At 43.9% G+C, this 23,793-nt stretch overlaps 1 pseudogene; it reads right to left on the bottom strand.

Moving 5' to 3' along the window:
- Positions 1-4,598: 4,598 nt before the first annotated feature.
- Positions 4,599-4,715, bottom strand: LOC126289808 (5S ribosomal RNA; annotated as a pseudogene).
- Positions 4,716-23,793: the final 19,078 nt, after the last annotated feature.

Here is a 23,793-nt window from a genome sequence, read left to right as displayed (position 1 = left end):
TGCCATAGCTAGCCTACATTTTATATTATCTCTTCTCCACCAGCATCAGTTACTTTGCTTCCCAAATAGGAAAACCCATTCACTACTTTAATTGTCTTAATTTCTAATCTAACTCACTCAGCATCACCTGATTTAAATCGAATACATTCCACTATCCTCGTTTTGCTTTTGTTGATGTTCATCTTATATCCTCCTTTCAAAACACGGTCCATTCCGTTCAACTGCTCTTCCAAGTCCATTGCCGTCTCTGTTAGAATTACTATGTCATCGGCAAACCTCTAAAATTGTATTTCTTCTCCCTGGACCTGAATTCCTACTCTTTTCTTTGGTTTCTATTACTGCTTGTTCAATACACAGATTGAATAATATAGGGGGTAGGCTACAACCCTGTCTCACTCCCTTCTCAACCACTGCAACCCGTTCGTGCCCCTCGACTCTTATAATTGCCATCTGATTTTTGCACAAATTGTAAATAGCCTTTCGCTCCCTGTATTTTATCCCTGTCATCTTTAGAATCTGAAAGAGAGTACTCCAGTCAAAATTGTCAAGAGCTTTCTCTAAGCCTACAAATGCTATAAACCTCCTTGAGAAGTCGTAGGGTCAGTATTGCCTCGGGAGTTCCTACATTTCCCGGGATCCAAACTGACCCTCCCCGAGTTTCTAAATTCTTCTGTAAAGGATTCACGTTAGCTTTTTTTCACCCGTTGCTTATTTTATCGATAGTTCGGTAATTTTTACACCTGTCAGCTCTGCTTTCTTTGGAATTTTGATTATTATAATATTCTTGAAGTGTTGAGTATTTCGCCTGTCTCATATCTCTTGATCACCAGATGGAAGAGTTTTGTCACAGCTGGCCCTCCCAAGGTTATCAGGAACTCTAACGGAATGCTGTTTACTCCTGGGGACTTGTTTCGACTTAAGTGTTTCAGTGCTTTGTCAAATTCCAGTATCTTATCCTTGTGGTTCTTACGCCAAATGTTTGTTGACGGCAGTGTAATCGTTCTGCAGTCGGCCTTAAATGCTGATTCTCTAAATTTTCTCCATATCGCTCCTCGAAAGGAACGTCACCTTTCCTCTATAGGGTTCGCATTTCGCTTCCCAGAGCATCTTCATAACATCTGCGTGTTCTTCGAACCTATCGGTAACAAATCTAGTAGTCCGCCATTGAACTGCTTCCATGTCTTCCTTTAATCCGGCCTGGTACGGATCCCAAACGCTCGAGCGGTACTCAAGAACAGGTCGCACTAGCCTCATGTACGCGGTCTCCTTTATAGATCAAAATTCTCGCATCAAACCAAAGTCGCGACCATTCGCCTTCCCTACCATACTCTTCACATTTTCGTGTCCAACAGCATCCCCAGATCTGCCCCAGATAGAAGGTGTGTGGGACCAGCTCAGATTTCAGCTCCGTCCCACTGCCATTGTCCGGGATGTCAGGAACCTGTTACAACAGAGGGGAGGCAACACGCCTCAGGAAAGAATACAGCGGCTGAAACGTCCCCTTTGAATAATTAAGAATGACTGTGCTGGTAAACTTCTAAGTTATTTGATTTTCAAACAGCTGAGCAAAACTGAACATACTCAGACGTTTCTCTCTTTACTCATTCTGATCGCCACTAAACTGACACACATTTTTTTTTTTTTAGCGCAACGCAATCTGAATTTCAATAATCCCTACAAAAAATGACCCTGACTAACAATAACCTATACCTTTCATGAATCACTTTCCTCACAAAAATCTTTCTACTGCAAAACAGCGAGCGCCAGTACCGACAGCTCAATATAAGATTCTAACTACTGAAGGCACTAACTACTGATATGCATATAGTTTGCAAATGAAAGATTTTGATTGAGAACAAACAATGTATTTACCTTAATAGCGTTCAAAAGTCATTATTTTTGTGGCATCCAACTAAACAAATTTCCTTTTTCTACGGACACACGTACAGATCGTCCGCTCTCAAAACTAGGGCATCTCTGTCCCCATATCCACCACTATTGGCTGCTCACCTCCCAAGTGCCCAACGCTACGCACTGTTCACATCAAACTGCCCAACACTACACAAGCGAATATTCCAACAATAAGTCCAACTAGCCACAGACTGCACACAGCGCAGTCAGCGATTTTCATACAGAGCACTACGTGGCTTTACCAACATAAAAAACTAAACAGCCTACTTACACGGCTTCATGACACCCTTCTAAGCGGAATCAGTGCGTGCATCCAAGCCAGAGTAAGTACAACGTTGTACTAGTAAATGGGCGAATACTGCCACGTTATTTGTAAATTCAAATTGTTTTTGTAATCATCTCAAACCGTGAAGTTTTATTTCGTTTCCTCGTCACCTTCTGGCTGTTTCCCTTTTTCTTGTCAGGCAGAGTATTTCTCCGTCTCTTCATGCCGTGTGAAGCCGTTGTGAATTAGTTAAAATTTGAGTTTTATGTATACTACTGGCCATTAAAGTTGCTACACCAAGAAGAAATGCAGATGATAAACGAGTATTCATTGGACAAATATATTATACTAGAACTGACATGTGATTACATTTTCACGCAAATTGGGTGCATAGATCCTGAGAAATCAGTACCCAGAACAACCACCTCTGGCGGTAATGACGGCCTTGATATGCCTGGACATTGAGTCAAACAGAGCTTGGATGGCGTGTACAGGTACAGCTGCCCATGCGGCTTCAACATGATACCACAGTTCATCAAGAGTAGTTACTGGCCAGTTGTTCGGCCACGAATGACGAGGTGTTTTCAGTTGGTGAGAGATCTGGAGAATGTGCTGGCCATGGCAGCACTCGAACATTTTCTGTATTCAGAAAGGCCTGTACAGGACCTGCAACATGCGGTTATGCATTATCCTACTGAAATGTAGGGTTTCGCAGGGATCGAATGAAGGGTAGAGCCAGGTCGTAACACATCTGAAATGTAACGTCCACTGTTCAAAGTGCCGTCAATGCGAACAAAAGGTGACCAAGACGTGTAACCAATGGCACCTCATACCATCACGCCGGGTGATACGCCAGTATGGTGATTATGAATACACGCTTCCAATGAGCGTTCACCACGAAGTCGCCAAACACCGGTACGACCATCATGATGCTGTAAACAGAACCTGGATTCATCCGAAAACATGACGTTTTGCCATTCGTGCACCTAGGTTCGTCGTCGAGTACACCATCGCAGCCACTCCTGTCTGTGATGCAGCGTCAAGGGTAACCGCACCCATGGTCTCCGAACTGATAGTCTATGCTGCTGCAAACGTCGTCGAACTGTTCGTGCAGATGGTTGTTATCTTGCAAACGGCCACATCTGTTGACTCAGGGATCGAGACGTGGCTGCTCGATCCGTTACAGCCATGCGGATAAGATGCCTGTCATCTCGACTGCTAGTGGTACGAGGCCGTTGGGATCCAGCACGGCGTTCCATTTTACCCTCCTGAACCCACCGATTCCATATTCTGCTAACAGTCATTGGATCTCGACCAACGCGATCAGCAATGTCGTGATACGATAAACCGCAATCGCAATAGGCTACAATCCGACCTTTATCAAAGTCGGAAATGTGGTGGTACGCATTTCTCCTCCTTACACGAGGCATCACAACAACATTTCACCAGGCGACGCCGGTCAAGTGCTGTTTGTGAATGAGAAATCGATTGCAAACTTTCCTCATGTCAGCACGTTGTAGGCGTCGCCACCGGCGCCAACCTTGTGTGAATGCTCTGAAAAGCTAATAATTTGCATATCACAGCATCTCCTTCCTGTCGGTTAAATTTCGCGCCTGTAGCACGTCATCTTCGTGGTGTACCAATTTTAATGGCCCGTAGTGCACTTACAGCAGCGAACAAGTTACATAAAAATCCGACCTAATCGAAAATTTCTGCGACAGTAATAAATCTAGGTGGACTTTCGGTGAACTGACTCCCTGCGACTTTCGCTCAGTGCTACAGAGCAACGTCGTCCTTCTGTGTGGTCTGCAGGCCGCACGCACAGACACGGACAACGAGGCAACGGCTGCCTCAAGGCCGCTCACATTTGGACTGACCAAAGCGACGCACGTGCGTGGGCGAGGCGAGAGCTGATCCGGCGAGAGGTGTAAACGCGCGCCCAGCGACAAACAAACAGCTGTCGCCGGAAAACTCAGCAGCCTGCAGCCAATGTCCGCGATCTAACGGTGGCGGGGAGGGGCGGCCACAACTGACGGAGGCTCTGGATGCGTCCGCACCCACACACTGGCGAAAGGGCTCACAATTAAAAGTTCACTTGCTCCAATAGTAGTTTGCTAATTGACTTCACAGTGTAGGTAGTGTTTTTTTTTTTTTTTAAACTGTTACCTACATTGCGTAACAAACCGTCGCATCTGTGAGTGTTAAAATCTCTCGAAAGTTAGCACTCCGTATTCAGGGCACGAGTGGCCTACCGCGACCATCCGACCGCCGTGTCATCCTCCGAGGATGACGCGGATGGAAGGGGCGTGTGGTCAGCACACCGCCCTCCTGGTCGTTATGATGATATTCTTGACCGAAGCCGCTAGTATTCGGTCGAGTAGCGCCTCAATTGGCATCACGAAACTGAGTGCACCCTGAAAAATGACAACAGCGCATGGCGTCGAGATGGTCACCCATCAAAGTGCCGGCCACGCCCAACAGCGCTTAACTGCGGTGATCTGACGGGTACCGGTGTATCCACTGCGGCAAGGCCGTTGCCTCTCTAAAGTTAAATATATTTTTAATTTTCCCTCAAGCAGTTAGCGTCCGTCACGGCAGGTACGTTTCAGTTTACATCTACAACTGCATCTACATTTACGTGATTACTCTGCTATTCACAATAAAGTGCCTGGCAGAGGGTTCAATGAACTACTTTGAAGCTGTCTCTCTACCGTTCCACTCTCGAACGGCACGCGGGAAAAACGAGCACTTAAATTTTTCTGTGCGAGCTCTGATTTCTCTTATTTTATCGTGATGCACACATCTCCCTATGTAGGTGGGTGCCAACAGAATGTTTTCGCAATCCGAGAAGAAAACTGGTGATTGAAATTTCGTGAGAAGATCCCGTCGCAACGAAAAATGTCTTTGTTTTAATGATTGCCACTCCATTTCACGTATTATATCTGTGACACTATCTCCCCTATTTCGCGATAGTACAAAACGACCTGCCCTTCTGTGTACTTTTTTGGTGTCATCCGTCATTCCCGAGTGATGCGGATCCCACACCGCACAGCAATACTCCAGAATAGGCCGGAGAAGCGTAGTGTAAGCAGTGTCTTTAGTAGACCTGTTGCACCTTCTAAGTGTTCTGCCAATGAATCGCAGTCTATGGTTTGCTCTACGCACAATATTATCTATGTGATCGCTCCAATTTAGGTTATTTGTAATTGTAATACCTAAGTATTTAGATGAATTTATAGCCTTCAGATTTGTGTGGCTTACCGCGTAATCGATAGCTGATTTCTTTTAGTACTCATGTGAATAACTTCACACTTTCCTTATTCAGGATCAACTGCCACTTTTCGCACCATACAGATATCTTATCTAAATCTTTTGGAATTCGTTTTGGTCATCTGATGACTTTACAAGACGGTAAATTACAGCATTATCTGCAAACAATCTAAGACGGCTACTCAGATTGTCCCCTATGTCGTTAATATAGATCAGGAACAATAGAGAGCCTATAACACTTCCTTGGGGAACGCCGGATATTACTTACGTTCTACTCGATGACTTATTGTCTATTACTACGAACTGTGACCTTTCTGACAGGATATCACGAGTTCAGTCGCACAACTGTGTTTATTACGAAGACTTCGAAACTTGATACCGGATTAAAGCTGAGTGCCGGATCGAGAGTCGAACTCGGGACCTTGTGCTCTATCAACTACCCGTCGTCATAGCCCTACTTCCGCCAGTCCGTCATCTCCTACATTCCAAAATTTTCACAGGAGAGCATCTATGAAGTTTGGAAAGTATGAGACGAGATACTAGCGTAGTTAAAGCAGTGAGAAAGGTGCTTAGTAGTGCTTGAGTTGCTCAGTTGGCAGAACACTTGCGCGCGATATGGAAGGTCCCGACTTCGGGTCTCAGACAGCTTTAAACTCCCGCCAAGTTTCATATCTGCGCACACTCCGCCGAAGAGGAAAAATTCATAGTGGGAACAAATACTTTTACTGCACTGCATAAGCTCCACAGGATAGAACTGTTGTCACAGAAATATTGTCTTCTAAAATACACTCCTGGAAATGGAAAAAAGAACACATTGACTCCGGTGTGTCACACCCACCATACTTGCTCCGGACACAGCGAGAGGGCTGTACAAGCAATGATCACACGCACGGCACAGCGGACACACCAGGAACCGCGGTGTTGGCCGTCGAATGGCGCTAGCTGAGCAGCATTTGTGCATCGCCGCCGTCAGTGTCAGCCAGTTTGCCGTGGCATATGGAGCTCCATCGCAGTCTTTAAAACTGGTAGCATGCCGCGACAGCGTGGACGTGAACCGTATGTGCAGTTGACGGACTTTGAGCGAGGGCGTATAGTGGGCATGCGGGAGGCCGGGTGGACGTACCGCCGAATTGCTCAACATGTGGGGCGTGAGGTCTCCACAGTACATCGATGTTGTCGCCAGTGGTCGGCGGAAGGTGCACGTGCCCGTCGACCTGGGACCGGACCGCAGCAACGCACGGATGCACGCCAAGACCGTAGGATCCTACGCAGTGCCGTAGGGGACCGCACCGCCACTTCCCAGCAAATTAGGGACACTGTTGCTCCTGGGGTATCGGCGAGGACCATTCGCAACCGTTTCCATGAAGCTGGGCTACGGTCCCGCACACCGGTTAGGCCGTCTTCCGCTCACGCCCCAACATCGTGCAGCCCGCCTCCAGTGGTGTCGCGACAGGCGTGAATGGAGGGACGAATGGAGACGTGTTGTCTTCAGCGATGAGAGTTGCTTCTGCCTTGGTGCCTATGATGGTCGTATGCGTGTTTGGCGCCGTGCAGGTGAGCGCCACAATCAGGACTGCATACGACCGAGGCACACAGGGCCAACACCCAGCATCATGGTGTGGGGAGCGATCTCCTACACTGGCCGTACACCTCTGGTGATCGTCGAGGGGACACTGAATAGTGCACGGTACATCCAAACCGTCATCGAACCCATCATTCTACCATTCCTAGACCGGCAAGGGAACTTGCTGTTCCAACAGGACAATGCACGTCCACATGTATCCCGTGCCACCCAACGTGCTCTAGAAGGTGTAAGTCAACTACCCTGGCCAGCAAGATCTCCGGATCTGTCCCCCATTGAGCATGTTTGGGACTGGATGAAGTGTCGTCTCACGCTGTCTGCATGTCCAGCACGAACGCTGGTCCAACTGAGGCGCCAGGTGGAAATGGCATGGCAAGCCGTTCCACAGGACTACATCCAGCATCTCTACGATCGTCTCCATGGGAGAATAGCAGCCTGCATTGCTGCGAAAGGTGGATATACACTGTACTAGTGCCGACATTGTGCATGCTCTGTTGCCTGTGTCTATGTGCCTGTGGTTCTGTCAGTGTGATCATGTGATGTATCTGATCCCAGGAATGTGTCAATAAAGTTTCCCCTTCCTGGGACAATGAATTCACGGTGTTCTTATTTAAATTTCCAGGAGTGTATTTCAGCACATGAAACACCAAGTTTCCTGTTACCGGTGGTAACAGAAAACATACATGCCATTTTAAGCCCCATCAATTAACCCGATGATGGAGTTTTAAACCTCGGAAATGCATTTTGGAAATAAATAAAAGTGACTGGTAACAGAAATTTGTTCTTTCGTTCGATATCTATCACAGCCTTGGTAAAAATCTAACCAAAGATGTTCACATCTAAACTGTAATACTTCTGTTCGACAAAAGTTTCTTTATCTTTCGTTTTTCATAACTTCATCGTTTAGGTCGGGTTCAGATGTAAATCTATTAAAATTATTGATGCTATACATCTACTAGTGTCCAAACTTCACAGTTATAGCGCAGAAACATCCAGAAAACTGTAACACAAGACAAATTGCATACTGACTCTACTTCGTAAGGGCTTGACGCTGAATGAATTGGATTTTTGCTTGCAACGCCCATTCAATACACGCACGCAGGACAATTTTTACTAAATTAGAAATTACATAGTTGTTCCATATTACAGTATATAGAGACAAACAAAGTGATGATTAAAAGGAAGGAAGATTAGGGTTTAACGTTCGGTTCACGACGAGGTCATTAGAGAAGAAGAAAAATTTCGGACTGCTCTTGTTTTTTATTACTATTAAACGATGTCTGGGAACAAGCCCAGTGGTCCTAGCCTTTCAAACGAACCATCCTGGCATTGGCCTGGAAGGACTCAGCGATATCATGAGAAACCTAAATCCGGGTGGTTGGACTCGATATCATGAGAAACCTAAATCCGGGTGGTTGGACTGAATTTGAACTGTCGTCTTCCCAACTGCAAGTCCAGTGTTCTAATCACAGCGCCACATCGCTCGGTAAAGGTAAAAAGAATGATATACAATAGGCAGCAATGTTATTTTAATTTAACAGTTCTTTCAATATAGTTAAATTGGTAAAACTAATGTGTCCATTTTATGTAGCGGAAGTCTTAGGTGTGCGCTGCGAGTCACAAAGCCCGCCAAGATATTCCTAGAAACTCAAATTTTTTAACTAATATATTTCATAAAATATCTTGTTAGCGTTGTAAAACTACACTTTTTGGAAACAAAAAAGAACGGGGTTACAATACCGTGGCAATTACTTTTTGAAAGCATACGGCTTTCAGATTTGAACATCTGGAAAGTAACAACTATCAATAGAAATAACTTTCAGAATACACGGATTTCAAAAAGATGCTAGTTAGAAATACAAGGCGAAGAGCTTTCAAATAAGGTACTTCAATCCACAAACATTTATTAGTATTTTCAAATTTATAAAGGCCATTGGTTTTAGTGGTCCGTAAAAAATGAAATGTTTCTACATATACTAATTACAATGTTATTATGAGCAAGCTTTAAATTAGATATTGAATAAAAAATAGAAATAGTCGACTGCAATAAGAACTTGAATAGTTCGTATGTGACGCAGAAACTTTTCCATGATATTCAAATCGTTTATGATAGACGTTACTGTCACTCAGTAGAAATATTTTTACTAATTACAAAAATCACCGGATAGAAGTATCTAAAATAATATACAATAAATTCATGGTCCGTTTTATCATATGTGAGTCTAGTGTGTCAACAATCATATACACTGAAGATCCGAAGGAACTGGTACACATGCCTAAGATCGTGTAGACCCACGCAAGCACGCAGAAGTGCCGCAACACGACCTGGCATGTACTCGACTAATGTCTGAAGTAGTGCTGGAGGGAACTGACACCATGAATCCTACAGGGATGTCCATAAATTCGTAAGAGTACGGGGGGCTCGAGATCTCTTCTGGACAGCACTTTGCAAGGCATCCCAGATATACTCAATAACATTCATGTCTGGGGAGTCTGGTGACCAATGGAAGTGTATAATCTCAGATGAGTGTTCCTGGAGTCACTATCTAGCAATTCTGGACGTGTGGGGCGTCGCGTTGTCTTGCTGGAATTGCCCAAGTCCGTCGGAACGCACAATAGACATGAACGGATGCAGGTGATCAGACAGGATGTTTACGAACATGTCACCTGTCAGGGTGGTATCTAGACGTATCAGGGCTCCCATATCACGCCAACTACACACTCCCTACACCATTACAGTGCCTCCACCAGCTTGAAATGTTCCCGGCTGATATTCAAGGTCCATGGATTCATGAGGTTGTCTCCATACCCGAACACGTCTATCCCCTCGATACAATTTGAAACGTGACTCGTCCGACTAGGCAACATGTTTCCGGTCATCACAGTCCAATGTCGGTGTTGATGGGCCAAGGCGAGGCGTAAAGCTTTGTATCGTGCAGTCATCAGGGGCACATTAGTGAGCCTTCGGCTCCGAAAGCCCATATCGATGATGTTTCGTTGAATGGTTCGCACGCTGACAATTGTTGGCCCAGCATTGAAATCTGCAGCAATTTGCGGAAGAGTTGCACTTCTGTGACGCTGAACTATTCTCTTCAGTCGTTCTTACAGGATTTTTTTCCTACCGCAACGACGTCGGAGATTTAATGTTTTACAGGACGCCTGATATTCACGGTACACTCGTGAAATGCTCATACGGGAAAATCCCTACTTCATCGCTACCTCGGAGAGGCTGCGCTCGTGCATCAACACCTCGTTCAAACTCACCAATCTTCATAACCTGCCACTGAAGCGGCAGTGACCGATCTAACAATTGCGCCAGTCACTTGTGTTATACAGGCGTTGACGACCGCTACACCGTATTCTGCCTGCTTATATCTCTCTGTATTTTAATACGCATACCTATACCAGTTTCTTTGGCGCTTCAGTGTTAAGTCCCGTATATGCGATCGCGTGTATTTTTTCGCGAATATTTTGGTGTAATGAATGTGTGTAGCTCGATAGAGAGTAATTTCATTTTGTTTGAATTATTATTCCCAATTACCTTTCTATCTGTAATGCAACTACTATATCTACACAACAGTGCTAATGTAAGCGATACGATCTTGTGTGGGAACAGTCTTGCGCCAATCGCCCAAGGTGGCTGTTGACACCATAATGCTCACTAATTTTACTCAAGCTAGCATTCAGTACCTCTCAGTCCTATTCCTCTGTCAGTGTTAGTTGTACGTTAGTAGTAATACACATGGGTATGGGTAGATTTACTGATAAAGAGTTGGCCAAGATGTGCCTCCTACATGGGTTTTACTGAATGTAATGGAACAGCAAACCCATGAGGTATGCTGAACGGTTGTCACGGTGGCGGCAGCAACATTGCAGTGTACTCATTGTATCTGACGACTGTTGCATTGCCCTGCTTCTTGTGTTGAGCTTTTGTTGAGCATTTAATGCCTATGTTTTGACCAAGTTCTTATTATGTCACTTTCTTGTCTGTCTCAATTTCGCAATTTATTTTAAACTGTAGTCGGACTCACGAACAGTGTCACAGCTGGAGCAGACGGGGATTGCATTGTTGCGGGTTCCAAGCGACTGTTGCAGTAAATGCACACATGTGCTTTGCGCTTGATGCAAGCGTGTATCCTGAAAATTATGTCTCGACGCTTACTTGTGTAGAATTTGGCGCTTACGACCAACATCAGCCACGACTGCTCGCAGCAAATGGAATAAAAATTCACTGAATAACTCGCTAAGATCGGGGTACGATATCCACAACAGAGCGCTAATGACACTCCCGAACGCTCATTGGCTGTCGGAGGAAGCTTGACGGAGCGGCTCATAACAAGCTTAAAATCGCCCGTCATCGTTTGTGACTGAAATTATAGCGTCTTATGAACTAGAACTGGATGTCAATGCGATATTAACTCATTTTCTTGTCTGGTGTGTTGCGGAGAGTGTTTTGCGTGCCACTGCCGTGTCCGTCTTTACCTGTTCCAGCAACGAATGGTTCGTAGGAAGAACGATTTCTGGTAACCCTTTGTGTGCACTCAGATATTTCCGTTTTTTTCCTTCACTATCTTTTTGCAAGATATAAATAGGTGGAAATATCGTATTGGCTGTGTCAGCTGAAGAGAAAGTGAGATAAATTGGAAACATCACATATCTCGGTTGTAATCTCATCAAAATGTTTGAAATCGATTGAGAAAATTCACAGGGATAAGACTAAAAAAGAAAATAATTGTGGAAATAAAAATTAATTTTTAATATACCACATTTTTAAATCGGACTAAAACGTATAAAATAATTTCTCACAGGCCCATACAAATTCCTAACCTAAAATTGATTGTGCTGAAAATTTATGATCTCGAATTTTTGTTAGTTAAGAAAATATTTATAAGGTTTAAAACGAAAAACGTGGAGCGATGCAACAGATAACAAAGGGGAGGCACACTACTCTTGCAGTCTGCTCAGCCTCTCCGTACAGCTCTCACGCCAGCATTATTTTTTGTGACAAAAGACGCTGCTCTTCGTTGGATCGTGTCTCTCTCTCTCTCTCTCTCTCATTGATACGGGGTTAGTGTGACACATTTCATGTTTCATTGTTGTTGCACTGATTTATGTACACTATTGGCCACTAAAATTGCTACACCAAGAAGTAATGCAGATGATAATGGGGTATTCATTGGACGAATATATTATACTAGAACTGACATGTGATTACATTTTCACGCAGTTTGAGTGCATATATCCTGAGACATCACTACCCAGAGCAACCACCTCTGGCCATAATAACGGCCTTGATACTTCTGGGCATTGAGTCAAACAGAGCTTGGTTGACGTGCACAGGTACAGCTAGCTGTCCATGCAGCATCAACACGATATCACAGTTCATCAAGAGTAGTGACTGGCGTATTGTGACGAGCCAGTTGCTCGGCCACCATTGACCAGACGTTCTCAATTGGTGAGAGATCTGGAGAATGTGCTGCCGAGGGCAGCAGTCGAACATTTTCTGTATCCAGAAAGGCTCGTACAGGACTTGTAACATACGGTCGTGCATTATCCTGCTGAAATGTAGGGCTTCGCAGGGATCGGATGAAGGATAGAGCCACGGGTCGTAACACATCTGAAATGTAACGTCCACTGATTAAAGTGCCGTCAATGCGAACGAGAGGTGGCCGAGACGTGTAACCAATGGCACCCCATACCATCACGCCGGGTGATACGCCATTATGGCGATGACGAATACACACTTCCAATGTACGTTCACCGCGATGTCGCCAACAAAGGATGCGACCATCATTATGCTGTAAACAGAACCTGGATTCATCCGAAAAAAATTACGTTTTGCCATTCGTGCACCCAGCTTCGTCGTTGAGTACACCATCGCGGGCGCTCCTGGGGTTAATCTGGACCGAAATTATCAGTTCAGTGGACAAATAACTACCTCAGTTACCAATCACACAAATTAGTGATGATTTAGTAAGAAACGATGTACAGATCTCACTTAAAGGGTCTTTCTTTTCTCATTATGCGACCCATTGAGCGACAAATTCAACTGCATGTCAGAGTTCATTACGAGTGATCTTGTCTCTCGGTCGGTTCAACCAGAAGAGATGACAAAAATGACACAAAGGTTCGTTAGCTCAGTTCGGCGTCTAATAAGTGGTACAATGGGACGTACCCTCTGCCATGCACTTCGAAGTGGTTTGTCGAGTATGGATTTAGATATACATAAGTAGTGTTCAAATAAAAAGGTGCAAAACTACATAACAACCCAGCTAGTTGAAATTTGCATTTGTTGCTTTGCGATAACATAGTGAGACAGCTAGTCAATAGAAGAACGCACAGGCACTTCTCCTAAAAAAATTCAAAGTTGCGTTCTGTTAGAATTACTGAGATCCTTGGGAGAACCAACCACGACAATACTTTACTGCACAACAAAATTGAAGGACCACTTTTTCGAAATCCCGTAATTTTATCCAAATTCGATGCATGAGTTTGCTGTTTGGTTCAAAGATGCTTAAAATCTTCCTCTGTAATAGTGCAAAAGCGTGGCGCTCTGCGACATCACTTAAGGCTCGTCGACGAACCAAACAGCAAGATGTCGACACGCAACAAATAGGCCACAACTCCTGCGTCCGGCCTCCTGATTTAGGTTTTCCGTGATTTTCCTAAATCGCTCTAGGCAAATGCTGGGATGGTTCATTTGAAAGGGCACGGCCGACTTCCTTCCCCGTCCTTCCCTAATCCGATGAGACCGATGATGTCGCTGTCTGGTGTCCTCCCTCAAAACAGCCCAACCTAGGCCACAACTCAGAAGTTCATGTCAGCTGTAAGGTGTATTAGTGGTGTCACGTTGGCACCAAATTTCACCACAAATGGTTTAAATGGCTCTGTGCACTATGGGACTTAACATCTGAGATCATTAGTCCCCTAGAACTTAACACATCCATGCCCGAGGCAGCACTCGAGCCACAACGGCCTGCTAAATTTCACCACAAGTCTGCTCAATCCCACTACGCAACTGTCGCACGATGGGAAGTTCATCACCCGCTCCACCCCTCCCTCTTATTCAGACTTCACCTCTTATTTTGACATCTCTGTGACGGAGTTCAGAACCTCGACAATCAGCGCTGAAATCACGCGGTATTCATGCAAATGGCCGATGAAAACATTTCACACGCAGCGCCGCTCAGAAAAGGCCTCAGGTTCATGTTCCACATTCGAACAACCAAAAAGAAAATGTTCAAAATACCTACGTTCTGTATTTTAATTTAAAAAACCTACCTGTTACCAACTGTTCGTCTAAAATTGTGAGCCATATGCTTGTGACTATTACAACGCCATCTGTCACAAAGCGTAAAAAGTAGTCCAACTAAAACATTCATATTTCTTTACGTACTACACGAATATGTAATAAAAAATGGGGGTTCCTATTTTAAAAAACGCAGTTGATATCCGTTTAACCTATGGTAGCGCCATCTAGCGGGCCAACCATAGCGCCATCTGGTTTTCCCCTTCAAGCTATTGAGTTTCGTTCTTTGTAGTTTTTTCGTTTGACACTTATTTCGTGAGATATTTGGCCCGGTCACGATCAATGGACCACCCTGTATGTCCAAGCCAGATGGGTGCAATGTCATACTGATAAATAACCTCATACTGTCGAGTTCTCTGTAAATTTGATTCTATCTCGTAATCACTGAAATACAAAATATCACGTACCATGTGAACCAATGACATTTTTATTTCACTTCCTTCTCTCCTTCTGGGTGTTCACTTTTTTTTTTTTTGTTATGGAGTGCACTTCCCTCCTTACTAAAACAGCCATCAGTGTTTCGACACTAGCATTCTCAGTGGTTCTATTCGTTGGCATTTAGGTTCAAACTTGGAAGCATGATTGACGATTTACGGTTGCTGAGGTAAAGGTAAAGCTCTCATCAATCCGAAGACTGGTTTGAACAGCACAGGTTTTATTACGCATGCTCCTGTTAGAAGCTGTATGCCATTCTCCTTCATTGAACTTTGAACTGACTTAAAAGTCGTTATAGAGGGACCTGCAGTTTAATCTGGACTGGAAAACCACAATGTAACTCTGCATTTGTCACAACAACAAACTTCTCCCGAAGTGAAAGATGTGGTAAGTGACAGCCACAGTGAAAAATTACAGATCCAAACGGTTCCATAAATACTAGGATTTCTTTCACCTTTGACATTATCTAGCGATGCGAAAAAGCCGAGTGTCGCCGTGTTTCAGCATCCACGTTAAACTTTAGCACTTTTTATAGATGCCTGGATAAGTCATTTCAAGCGACGGCGGAAGGGTTGGAGCCGAATGGAAGGCTTAAACCAGAGGCTCAGACGATTCTGCGGAGATCTGGGGTGCAAATATCTCGACCTCCGTTATCGGGTGGAGAACTGTAGGGTCCCACTGAATAGGTCAGGCGTGCACTACACGCAGGGAGCGGCTACAAGGGTAGCGGAGTACGTGTGGAGTGCAAATGTGGGTTTTTTAGGTTCGAGAATTCTCTCCATTAGCCCGACAAGGCGCCTCCTGAGACGCGACAAGGTAGGCAAATAGCAATAGGGAATAAAAATATTAATGTGGTAATAGTAAACAGCAGGAGCGTCTATAGAAAGGTCCCAGAACTGCTCTCATTAATAAGCGGTCACAATGCCCACATAGTACTGTTGTTGTTGTCTTCAGTCCTGAGACTGGTTTGATGCAGCTCTCCATGCTACTCTATCCTGTGCAAGCTTCTTCATCTCCCAGTACCCACTGCAACCTACATCCTTCTGAATCTGCTTAGTGTATTCATCTCTTGGTCTCCCTCTACGATTTTTACCCTCCACGCTGCCCTCCAATGCTAAATTTGTGATTACTTGATGCCTCAGAACTTGTCCTACCAACCGATCCCTTCTCCTGGTCAAGTTGTGCCACAAACTTCTCTTCTCCCCAATCCTATTCAATACTTCCTCATTAGTTATGTGATCTACCCCTATAATTTTCAGCATTCTTCTGTAGCACCACATTTCGAAAGCTTCTATTCTCTTCTTGTCCAAACTAGTTATCGTCCATGTTTCACTTCCATACATGGCTACACTCCATACAAATACTTTCAGAAATGACTTCCTGACACTTAAATCTATACTCGATGTTAATAAATTTCTCTTCTTCAGAAACGCTTTCCTTCCCATTGCCAGTCTACATTTTATATCCTCTCTACTTCGACCATCATCAGTTATTTTACTTCCTAAATAGCAAAACTCCTTTACTACTTTAAGTGTCTCATTTCCTAATCTAATTCCCTCAGCATCACCCGACTTAATTCGACTACATTCCATTATCCTCGTTTTGCTTTTGTTGATGTTCGTCTTATATCCTCCTTTCAAGACACTGTCTAATCCATTCAACTGCTCTTCCAAGTCCTTTCCTGTCTCTGACAGAATTACAATGTCATTGGCGAATCTTTATTTCTTCTCCATGGATTTTAATACCTACCCCGAATTTTTCTTTTGTTTCCTTTACTGCTTGCTCAATATACAGATTGAATAACATCGGGGAAATGCTACAACCCTGTCTCACTCCCTTCCCAACCACTGCTTCCCTTTCATGTCCCTCGACTCTAATAACTGCAATCTGGTTTCTGCACAAATTGTAAATAGCCTTTCGGTCCCTGTAATTTACCCCTGCCAATTTCAGAATTTGAAATAGAGTATTCCAATCAACATTGTCAAAAGCTTTCTCTAAGTCTACAAATGCTAGAAACGTAGATTTGCCCTTCCTTAATCTTCCTTCTAAGATAAGTCATAAGGTCAGTATTGCCTCACGTGTACCAGTATTTCTACGGAATCCAAACTGATCTTCCCCGAGGTCGGCTTCTACTAGTTTTTTCATTCGTCTGTAAAAAATTCTTGTTAGTATTTTGCAGCTGTGGCTTATTAAACTGATCGTTCGGTAATTTTCACATCTGTCAACTCTTGCTTTCTTTGGGATTGGAATTATTATATTCTTCTTGAAGTCTGAGGGTATTTCGCCTGTTTCATACATCTTGCTCACTAGGTGGTAGAGTTTTGCCAGGACTGGCTCTCCCAAGGCCGTCAGTAGTTCCAATGGAATGTTGTCTTCTCCCGGGGCCTTGTTTCGACTCAGGTCTTTCAGTGCTCTGTCAAACTCTTCACGCAGTATCATATCTCCCATTTCATCTTCATCTACATCCTCTTCCATTTCCATAATATTTTCCTCAAGTACATCGCCCTTGTATAGACCCTCTATATACTCCTTCCACCTTTCTGCTTTCCCTTTTTTGCTTAGAACTGGGTTTCCATCTGAGCTCTTGATATTCATACAAGTGGTTCTCTTTTCTCCAACGGTCTCTTTAATTTTCCTGTAGGGAGTATCTATCTTAACCCTAGTGAGGTAAGCCTCTACATCATTACATTTGTCCTCTAGCCATGCCTGCTTAGCCATTTTGCATTTCCTGTCCATCTCATTTTTAAGAGGCTTTTGTATTCCTTTTTGCTGCTTCATTTACTGCATTTTTATATTTTCCTTTCATCAATTAATTTCAATACTTCTTCTGTTACCCAAGGATTTCTACTAGCCCTCATCGTTTTACCTACTTGTTCCTCTGCTGCATTCACTACTTCATCCCTCAAAGCTACCCATTCTTCTTCTACTGTATTTCTTTCCCTCATTCCTGTCAATTGTTCCCTTATGCTCTCCCTGAAACTCTGTACAACGTCTGGTTCTTTCAGTTTATCCAGGTCCCATCTCCATAAATTCCCACCTTTTTGCAGTTTCTTCAGTTTTAGTCTACATTTCATAACCAATAGATTATGGTCAGAATCCACATCTGCCCCTGGAAATGTCTTACAGTTTAAGACCTGGTTCCTAAATCTCTGTCTTACCATTATATAATCTATCTGATACCTTTTAGTATATCCAGGGTTCTTCCATGTATACAACCTTCTTTCATGATTCTTAAACCAAGTGTTAGCTATGATTAAGTTGTGCTCTGTGCAAAATTCTACCAGGCGGCTTCCTATTTTATTTCTTAGCCCCAATACATATTCATCTACTATGTTTCCTTCTCTCCCTTTTCCTACACTCGAATTCCAGTCACCCATGGCTATTAAATTTTCGTCTCGCTTCACTATCTGAATAATTTCTTTTAGTTCATCACACATTGCTTCAATTTCTTCGTCATCTGCAGAGCTAGTTGGCATATAAACTTGCATTACTGTAGTAGGTGTGCGCTTCGTATCTATCTTGGCCACAATAATGCGTTCACTATGCTGCTTGTAGTAGCTTACCCGCATTCCTATTTTCCTCTTCATTATTAAACCTACTCCTGCATTACCCCTATTTGAATTTGTGTTTATAATCCTGTAGTCACCTGACCAGAAGTCTTGTTCCTCCTGCCACCGAACTTCACTAATTCCCACTATATCTAAATTTAACCTATCCATTTCCCTTTTTAAATTTTCTAACCTGCCTGCCCGATTAAGTGATCTGACATTTCACGCTCCGATTCGTTGAACGCCAGTTTTCTTTCTCCTGATAACTACATCCTCTTGAGTAGTCCCCGCCCGGAGATCCGAATGGGGGACTATTTTACCTCCGGAATATTTTACCGAGGAGGACGCCATCATCATTTAATCATACAGTAAAGCTGCATGCCCTCGGGAAAAATTACGGCCGTAGTTTCCCCTTGCTTTCAGCCGTTCGCAGTACTAGCACAGTAAGGCCGTTTTGGTTAGTGTTACAAGGCCAGATCAGTCAATCATCCAGACTGTTGCCCCTGCAACTACTGAAAAGGCTGCTGCCCCTCTTCAGGAACCACACGTTTGTCTGGCCTCTCAACAGATACCCCTCCGTCGTGGTTGTACCTACGGTACGGCTATCTGTATCGCTGAGGCATGCAAGCCTCTCCACCAACGGCAAGGTCCATGGTTCAGGGGGGGGGGGGGGGGAGGGGGGGCACATAGTACTAGGGACGGAAAATTGGCTGAAACCATACATAAACAGTAATGAAATTCTAAACTCAGATTGGAATGTATACCGCAGATACAGGTTGGACATTGAAGGGGCAGCCGTGTTTATAGCGATAAAAAGTGCAATAGTATCGAAGGAAATTGACGGAGATCCGAAATGTGAAATGATGTGGGTGGATGACACGGTTAAAGCAGGCTCAAACATGGTAATGGGATATCTCTATAGGCTCCCTGGCTTAGCAGCTGTTGAGGCAGAACAAATGAAGGAAAATTTGGAAAATATTTCGAGTAAATTTCCCGATCAAGTTATAGTTTTGGGTGAAGATTTTCTGGGAGACTCAAACGTTTATAGTGGATGGCAGGGACAAAAATCCAATGAAATCTTTTAAAGTGCTTTATCTGAAAACTACCTTCAGCAGTTAAACAGAAAACCGACTCGTGGCGATAACACATTAGACCTTCTGGTAACAAACAGTCCCGAACTATTTGAAACAGTTAACGCAGAACAGGGAATCAGCGATCACAAAGCGGTTACAGCATCGGTGATTTCAGCCATAAATAGAAATATTGAAAAAGGTAGGAAGATATTTCTGTTTAGCAAAAGTGACAAAAAGCAGATTTCAGAGTACTTGACGGTTCAACAGAAAAGTTTTATCTTAAGTACAGATAGTGTTGAGGGTCAGTGGACAAAGTTCAAAACCACCGTGGTACAACAACCGAGTTAGAAAACTGCTACGGAAGCAAAGGGAACTTCACAGCAAACATAAACATAGCCAAAGCCTTGCAGACAAACAAAAATTACACGAAGCGAAATGTAGTGTGAGGAGGGCTATGTGAGAGGCGTTCAACGAATTCGAAAGTAAAGTTCTATGTACAGACTTGGCAGAAAATCCTAAGAAATTTTGGTCTTATGTCAAAGCCGTAGGTGGATTAAAATAATGTCAAGACACTCTGTGTCCAAAATGGTACTGAAACAGAGGATGACAGATTAAAGGCCGAAATACTAAATGCCTTTTTCCAAAGCTGTTTCACAGAGGAAGACTGCACTGTAGTTTCTTCTCTAGATCGTCACACAGATGACAAATGGTAGATATAGAAATAGATGACAGAGGGATGGAGAAACAATTAAAATCGCTCAAAAGAGGAAAGGCCGCTGGACCTGATGGGATACGAGTTCGATTTTACACGGAGTACGCGATGGAACGTGCCCCCCTTCATGCAGCGGTGTACCGTAGGTCTCTGGAAGAGCGAAGCGTTCCAAAAGATTGGTAAAGGGCACAGGTCATCCTCGTTTTCAAGAAGAGACGTCGAACAGATGTGCAGAACTATACACCTGCATCTCTGACGTCGATCAGTTGTAGAATTTTGGAACACGTATTATGTTCGAGTATAATTACTTCTCTGGAGACTAGAAATCTACTCTGAAGGAATCAGCATGGGTTTAGAAAAAGACGATCGTGTGAAACCCAGCTGGCGCTATTCGTCCACGAGACTCAGAGGGCCACAGACACTGGTTCCCAGGTGGATGCCGTGTCTCTTGACTTCCGCAAGGCATTTGATACAGTTCCCCACAATCGATTAGTGAACAAGGTAAGAGCATATGTACTATCAGAGCAATTGTGTGATTGGATTGAAGAGTTCCTAGATAACAGAACGCAGCATGTCATTCTCAATGGAGAGAAGTCTTCCGAAGTAAGAATGATTTCAGGTGTACCGCATGGGAGTGTCGTAGGACCGTTGCTATTCACAGTATATATAAATGACCTTGTGGACAACATCGGAAGTTCACTGAGGCTTTTTGCGGATGATGCTGTAGTATATCGAGAGGTTGTAACAATGGAAAATTGTACTGAAATGCAGGAGGATCTGCAAAGAATTGACGCATGGTGCAGGGAATGGGAATTGAATCTCAATGTAGACAAGTGTAATGTGCTGCGAATACATAGAAAGAAAGATTTTTTATCATTTAGCTACAATATAGCAGGTCAGCAACTGGAAGCAGTTAACTCCAGCCCGCATCTCCTGGTCGTGCGGTAGCGTTCTCGCTACCCACGCCCGGGTCCCCGGGTTCGATTCCCGGCGGGGCCAGGAATTTTCTCTGCCTCGTGATGGCTGGGTGTTGTGTGATGTCCTTAGGTTGTTAGGTTTAAGTAGTTCTAAGTTCCAGGGGACTGATGACCATAGATGTTAAGTCCCATAGTGCTCAGAGCCACCTGAACCATTTTTTTAGTTAATTCCATAAATTATCTGTGAGTAGGCATTAGAAGTGATTTAAAGTGGAATTACCATATAAAATTAATCTTCGGTAAAGTAGATGCCAGACTGAGATTTATTGGAAGAATCCTAAGGAAATACAGTGCGAAGAGAAAGGAAGTTGGTTGGTTGGTTGTTTGGGGAAGACCAGACAGCGAGGTCATCGGTCTCATCGGATTAGGGAAGGACGGGGAAGGAAGTCGGACGTGTCCTTTCGAAGGAACCATCCCGGCATTTGCCTGGAGCGATTTAGGGAAATCACGGAAAACCTAAATCAGGATGACCGGACGCGGGATTGAACCGTCGTCCTCCCGAAAGCGAGTCCAGTGTGCTAACGACTGCGCCACTCCGCTCGGTAAAGGAAGTAAGAGATAGAGAAGATCCAACGGAGAGCAGCGCGCTTCATTACAGGATCATTTAGTTATCGCAATAGCGTTACGGAGATGATAGATAAACTCCAGTGGAAGACTCTACAAGAGTACGGGCTTTTGTTGAAGTTTCAAGAACATATCTTCACCGAGGAGTCAATCAGTATATTGCTCCTTCCTACGTATATCTCGCGAAGAGACCATGAGGATAAAATCAGAGAGATTAGAGCCCACACAGAGGCATACCGACAATCTTTCTTTCCACGAACAATACGAGACTGGAATAGAAGGGAGAACCGATAGAGATACTCAAGGTACCCTCTGCCACACATCGTCAGGTAGCTTGCGGAGTATGGATGTAGATGTAGATGTAGATCCTGTGAGACCAATTCTGTCGCGCCGTTACATATTAAAATTTTTAACAATATTTTTCATTTATGATGATAAGAAAACGCTATTTCTGTGTGATCCTCCAGGTTTCCCCTCACGCTTCATTATCCGGCAACAGACGAACGACGTCCTATGGCAGTTCCATAGCCCGTTCGCAACTGCGCACTTTGAACGTGTGTCCTTGTGGCAGCATGGACTGGCCACGTGGGGACCAGAGGTTAGCTACTATGAGATTCAAGCGTTGCTACGGTAACGTCTGCCAGTTGTGAATAGGCAGCTAGCTTAGGCTGATGCCTGAGCCTAAGGAGTTGCTTAAGAGCTCGCGAATTCAGCACTTGTTTGGCTTTCCTTTTAGCTCAATATTCTTTCATACGCAACAAGTAGGCGTCGATGTTGCCAACTTGGTCACAGTCCAATCGATAAATAGCAACACGTGGAAGTAAGGGAAGTGAGTTGCTTAGCGTAGCTCTGCTTCTGACAAAACACGTACTAGTTCACCTCAGGAGTGACCACGGTCATGTGGAATAGGTCTGTATAGATATCACGGTTTCATAAATGTGTGTCACATCTTCTACTTTTCCTTCCTCTAACGGATCGTTTAACAGCACGCGAATTCAACACCTATAGACCTTCCTTTTAGCTCAATATTCTTTCACATGATAACTCTTTATGGCCTTTTAAGTTTAACTGTAGCATTTTCGTATTTAACGTACATGGGGAAACTTCAAAAAGTGAGTTTGACATTATTGCGGCAGACCAACTGATTTTTGTTGAATACCGCACTTCACTTCAAAGTGACACGGACACGTGACACTACTTTTCACCGTAATCACCAATGGAAGGGAACTTTTTACCAGTCGTTCCATTCCTTAAGGATAGTTATTCACTGCTTAGTCACAGAGCCATTCGAGAATCGCTGTGCGAATGTCCTCTTTTTTGGAAAATCTCTCTCCCCTCAGATGTTCTTCCAAATTACCGAAAAGACGGAAGTCGTATGGTGCATCACGTGGACTTCACGATCACAACCACTGTCGTCTGTGCGGTCTTGTTCAGACTGTCATTTCACTCTGGTTGGACGCAACGTTGCATTTCACGGTGGATCTGAGAGCAGTTTAGAAGTTTTGCCCACAAGGATCGCGCTGTCCGTCATACTTCAACTTTTGAGTACGTTTCCAGGTTCAGCGTCATTTTAACTGCACACTGTAATGCACCTTTTTACCATGTCACTGCAGAAATGTGTTTCCAGGAAATCCGGGAAACGTGCTCTGTTCTGATAGTGCGCTACTCTCGTTTCACAGTACAACACGTGTAACTTAAATTCTTAAACTCACACGTATATAACAGCAGATATACTCGTATCCTGTTAAGCAACCAGATGCTGAAAAAAACATATTGAGCGAGAACCGAATATACGGAAGGTCATCCGGTTTTGTTCACAATGGAAAATCCCAAATCTGTTCCAGTCCTTTACTGTTGTGAACGGTAATTCAATAAATGACGTTCAAAATGAGCACTACTAACTTCAGCACAGAGCCGGTATCGATGTAACCGGGCGTCATCTGTTCGATGGAAAATACTTCTGTATTTGTGTGGTCGCTGCAAGAAATCTTAAAAGTAATTCATCATCTGAGTCCACGTAGGCAGAACACGTCCTTGAATAGAGGAGGTAGCATGTAGCGCCCAAAAAAAGTTGTCTTTCACGATACCGGATCACATGTTTACAACTAACTGTGATTTTGGAAATTTGTGGTAAGTTCTATGGGACC

This window comes from Schistocerca gregaria, chromosome 1 (genome assembly GCF_023897955.1).
Source record: "Schistocerca gregaria isolate iqSchGreg1 chromosome 1, iqSchGreg1.2, whole genome shotgun sequence".
Lineage (NCBI taxonomy): Eukaryota > Metazoa > Arthropoda > Insecta > Orthoptera > Acrididae > Schistocerca > Schistocerca gregaria.
The sequence above is the reverse complement of the archived record's forward strand: the minus strand, read 5'-3'. Positions and strand labels throughout refer to the sequence as shown.